Consider the following 6,116-nt stretch of genomic DNA (forward strand, 5'->3'; position numbering starts at 1 on the left):
ATGCATCAATAGCAACCCAAAAACAATAAAATGCTCCGCAGGGCGCAGCTTGATACGACCGCAGAGGTCGAACCCTGAACAGTTGGGGCAAGTATGGACACAACATTCAATCTTGATACAGCTCTGAATTTGGATTGTGATTAAATATTTGACACAGCATAGGTTTCTGACACAGAATGAATGTGGGCTAAGAACTTAAAAATTTTAAATTGGACATTCACCTATTATGGTCCAATATCCAAAATCTAAATACATGGTTAGATTAAGCATATCAAAGAACCCCAAGAATTCAATTTTTGATGAAATCAAACAAAGTTTTATTTTAGACCCTTTTGACCTCAATGTGGACAAAGTTGATAAGGGGGCCCAAAAATCAAAAATCTAAATACATGATTAGATTCAGCATATCAAAGAACCCCATATATTCAATTTTTGTTGAAATCAAACAAAGTTTAATTTTGGACCCCGATTTGGACCAACTTGAAAACTGGGCCCATAATCAAAAATCTAAATACATGTTTAGATTCAGCATATCAAAGAACCCTAAAAATTCAATTTTTGTTAAAATCAAACTAAGTTTAATTTTGGACCCTTTGGACCTTAATGTAGACCAATTTGAAAACGGAACCAAAAATTAAGAATCTAAATACACGGTTAGATTCGGCATATCAAAGAACCCCAATAATTCAATTTTTGATGAAATCAAACAAAGTTAAATTTTTGACCCTTTGGACCTCAATGTGGACCAATTTAAAAATGGGGCCCAAAATCCAAAAACTTAATACACGGTTAGATTCAGCATATTAAAGAACCCCAAGAATTCAAGAATAAAACCCCATTGAAATTGATCAAGAAATAAGCAATTTATACAAAGTATCTTCTTTTGCACAATACTGTGCAATTGAATATTTCTTGCTATTGCGCAATACTGTACAATTGACAATTTCTTGCTATTGCGCAATATTGTGCTATTGGATATTTCTTGCTATTGCGCAATACTGTGCAATTGAAGATTTCTTGCTATTGCGCAATACTGTGCAATTGAAGATTTCTTGCTATTGTGCAATACTGTGCAATTGAAAATTTCTTGCTATTGCACAATTATTATTATATAATAATTTACACATCCTGTTTGGTGTGTATCTCCTACCATATCATTATTATTTGCTTTTAAATATAAATCAGAATTAACCAACTTAAAATGGAAAATTTTAAAAGAAAAAAAAAGGAAAAAAAGAAAAAAAAAGAAAAAAAAAAAATCCCCCCCCCTCCCCAAATTTTTTGAACCCCCTTATGATTCATCACCCCCAAACTCAATCCCAGCCTTCCCTTTCTGGTATGGTACCTTGCAGTACAATTTCAGAGAGATCCATACACTTGAACACGTTTATTGTCTGGAAACTAGAAAAATGCTTATTTTTGGCCCCTTTTTTGGCCCCCAATTCCTAAACGTTTAGGGCAATTACCCACAAACTCAATTCCAGCTTTCCCTTTGTGATATGGAACCTTGTAGTACAATTTCAGAAATATCCAAACACTTACACACAAGTTATTGTCATGAAACTAGAAAAATGCTTGTTTTTTGCCCCTTTTTGGCCCCTAATTCCTAAAATTTTGAGGCAATTACCCCCAAAATCAATTACAGCCTTCCCTTTGAGATATGGAACCTTGTGGTACAATGTCAGAGAGATCCATACACTTACACACAAGTTATTGTCTGGAAGTTACAAAAATGCTTATTTTTGGCCCCTTTTTGGCCCCTAATTCCTTAACTGTTGGTACCATAACCCCCAAAATCAATCCCAACCTTCTTTTCGTGGTATTGAACCTTATGGTAAAATTTCATGGAGATCCATTCACTTAAACTAAAGTTAGAGTGCGAAAACCAATGTGTCTTCGGACGACGCAGGACGACGACGACGACGACGCGAACGTCATACCAATATACGACCAAAATTTTTTTAATTTTTGCGGTCGTATAACAAAACCAAAGAAACTCTAACATAACTATAATAGATAACATATAACTTAAAAAGATTATTTGTCAATATTTAGGGGTGAAGCCTGAAATTAACTGTTTACGAAACTTTGAATTTTTCGATATACTAAAGATACCTTAGCTTTATATAGCAAAACATTTTGGAATTTTTGGTCCTCAATGCTCTTCAACTTTGTACTTTTTTTATCCGAGCATCACTAATGATTCTTTTGTAGATGAAATGTGTGTCTGGCGTACAAAATTTTAATCCTGGTATCTACGATGAGTTTAATGGGTATCATAAGAGCTTTAGATTGGTAAAGCTGATACATTCAAAGAATAACACTGAATATATAAAAATAAATTTCCTTTATTGTATAAAAAATTTGTCTCCAGTTGTGTCAAAATCTCATCTCATAATTTTGTCTATCTTCCTAATATTTTGGGCAAAGTTTAAAGGGATAGTAGCTACGATTTTGACAAAATTATGACCAAGTTTTAAAGCTGCTAAAATCAAAGATATGTACTAAAAATTCACAATAAGATCGCTGGAATGTTTACATAAACTACAGAAGTGTTAATAATTTATAATTAATATTGTGTTGCCTGCCTATTCTTCTCATTAATTATGTATTGGGTTTGTGAAATGACCCAGATATGAATAGATATGAACATGTGCTTTTTGTTTTCTTACGTATTTGATAATGTCTTTATATTAAACGTACATATTTGACACCATTTATCAAATAAGTAAACAACAAAATATAACAAAAGCCTGCATATTATTCGAACCCAAGGTTCTCAAACAATGGCGATATCATACACTTGTTTTTACATTTGTATGACAAAACAATGCCGATAATATATACACGTGTTTGTGAATTGAATTGGGGCCATCATGAAGGATACACCGGAAAAATAATATTTAATTGTAAGAAGTTGATTTTTAATTTCTGCTAAGTTGGGAGATCACTTCCCGTAAATTTATAAACATATTTTGGACAATAATGATTTGAACACGTCGTGATTTGTTTTCATGTAATCTGGAATAGTTTAGAAATGTAAACATTTTGCAAAACGTCGTACTAGGTCGGCTACTTCTGTGTGACTTTGCCTGCGTTTCAGGTTTTTGAAGTGATTCTGATGACCAATCTCATCGCCGTTATTTATTTTCAATTTACAATAACTTGTCTCTGAGACTACTATAACAGTGTTATAGTAGTCTCAGCTTGTCTGAACCTCTTTTCTGTACCTTTTTCTCGCAGAAACTGTAAATACACATTCCATTCCCGCGATAACATTTCTCTGTTTGACATTTTTCCTTCAAGGGACAAAGTGCGATTGCGCATTGAGGACTGCCGAGTTAAAGGGAAACTCCGCAAAAAAATGAATAAAATGCTTCGCTGGGGCGCAGCTTGATACGACCGCAGAGGTCGAACCCTGAACAGTTGGGGCAAGTATGGACACAACATTCAAGCTTGATACAGCTCTGAATTTGGATTGTTATTAAATATTTGACACAGCATAGGTTTCTGACACAGAAAGAATGTGGTCTAAGAACTTGATTTTTTTTAATTTACCTATTATGGTCCAATGTCCAAAATCAAAATACATGGTTAGATTCAGCATATCAAAGAACCCCATATATTCAATTTTTGTTAAAATCAAACAAAGTTTAATTTTGGACCCCAACTTGGACAAACTTGAAAACTGGGCCCATAATCAAAAATCTAAACACATGTTTAGATTCAGCATATCAAAGAACCCCAAGAATTCAATTTTTGCTAAAATCAAACTAAGTTTAATTTTGGACCCTTTGGACCTTAATGTAGACCAATTTAAAAAACGGGACTTAAAATTAAAAATCTAAATACACGGTTAGATTTGGAATATCAAAGAACCCCAATAATTCAATTTTTGATGAAATCAAACAAAGTTTAATTTTGGACCCTTTTGACCTCAATATGAACCAATTTGATAGCGGGGCCCACAAATAAAAAATCTAAATTCATGGTTAGATTCAGCATATCAAAGAACCCCATATATTCAATTTTTGTTGAAATCAAAAAAAGTTTAATTTTGGACCCCAACTTGGACAAACTTGAAAACTGGGCCCATAATCAAAAATCTAAACACAAGTTTAGATTCAGCATATCAAAGAACCCCAAGAATTCAGTTTTTGCAAAAATCAAACTAAGTTTAATTTTGGACCCTTTGGACCTTAATGTAGACCAATTTAAAAAACGGGACCTAAAATTAAAAATCTAAATACATGGTTAGATTTGGAATATCAAAGAACCCCAATAATTCAATTTTTGATGAAATCAAACAAAGTTTAATTTTGGACCCTTTTGACCTCAATATGAACCAATTTGATAGGGGGGCCCACAAATAAAAAATCTAAATACATAGTTAGATTCAGCATATCAAAGAACCTCATATATTCAATTTTTGTGGAAATCAAACAAAGTTTAATTTTGGACCCCAATTTGGACAAACTTGAAAACTGGGCCCATAATCAAAAATCTAAATACATGTTTAGATTCAGCATATCAAAGAACCCCATATATTCAATTTTTGTTGAAATCAAACAAAGTTTAAATACTGGACCCTATCTTGGACCAACTTAAAAACTGGGCCCATAATCACAAATCTAAACACATGTTTAGATTCAGCATATCAAAGAACCCAAAGAATTCAATTTTTGTTAAAATCAAACTAAGCTTAATTTTGGACCCTTTGGACCTTAATGTAGACCAAATTAAAAAACAGGACCCAAAATTAAAAATCTAAATACACGGTTAGATTTGGAATATCAAAGAACCCCAATAACTCAATTTTAGATGAAATCAAACAAAGTTTAATTTTGGACCCTTTTGACCTCAATATGAACCAATTTGATAACGGGGTCCACAAATAAAAAATCTAAATACATGGTTAGATTCAGCATATCAAAGAACCCCATATATTCAATTTTTATTGAAATCAAACAAAGTTTAATTTTGGACCCAAATTTGGACTAACTTGAAAACTGGGCCAAAAATCAAAAATCTAAATACATGTTTAGATTCAGCATATCAAAGAACCTCATATATTCAATTTTTGCTAAAATCAAACAAAGTTTAATTTTGGACCCTTTGGACCTTAATGTAGACCAATTTGAAAACTGGACCCAAAATTAAAAATCTAAATACACTGTTAGATTCGGCATAACAAATAAATAAATGTGATCAAAGATTTTACAAATCTAATGCGCCATACTGTGCAATTAAAGATTACTTCTTGAAATTTTTCAATATTTGAAATTTGAAAAAAAAATAATATTTGAAGAATAATTCTTTTTAATTTCTGAAATCTGAAATGAGAAAAAATTGACCCCCCACAATTTCTTTTTATCCCCCCTCCACCTTTTTCCCCCCAAAAAAATCTTTCCCTCAAGATATAGTCATAATCTCAATTCAAATTTCCAATGGAGTTGGCAACCATAATTACCCATTTAAATTTACCATAGTGCTAACTTAATCTATTTTATAATAGAATTAAAAATATAGTGTCAAATCTTTCATATGGATTTTTTTGTAAAAAAAAAAGATGCAACATTTGCAGATATTTTTACTGGTCTTCCTTTATAAATATGCATTTCTTTAAACATAATTTAAAAGCAGTGTAAGGGAAGTAACTAAAACGTTGTATTTGGATTACCTCCCTTACATTGTTTTAAATTATCTTTATTGTTCATTAACCATTACTTTATACATAATTTAAAAGCAGTGTAAGGGAGATAATTTCAATGATGTATTTGATTTATCTCCCTTACACTGCTTTAAATTATGTTTTGTACTAAAGTATTTGTCCATTAACCAGGACAACCTTGTTTTTCCCCCTTTTTTGCCCCTAATTCCTAAACGGTTTGAGCCATAACCCCCCAAAGCAAATCCTTACCATCCCTTTGTGGAATGGAAACTTGTAGTATAATTTCAGAGAGATCCATACACCGTTGCACAGTTATTGTCTGGAAACTAGAAAATGCTTATTTTTGGCCCCTAATTCCTTAACTGTTGGTACCATAACCCCCAAAATCAATCCCAACCTTCCTTTTGTGGTATTTAACCTTATGGTCAAATTTCAAAAAGATCCA

This window comes from Mytilus californianus, unplaced genomic scaffold (genome assembly GCF_021869535.1).
Source record: "Mytilus californianus isolate M0D057914Y unplaced genomic scaffold, xbMytCali1.0.p SCAF_1, whole genome shotgun sequence".
NCBI lineage: Eukaryota > Metazoa > Mollusca > Bivalvia > Mytilida > Mytilidae > Mytilus > Mytilus californianus.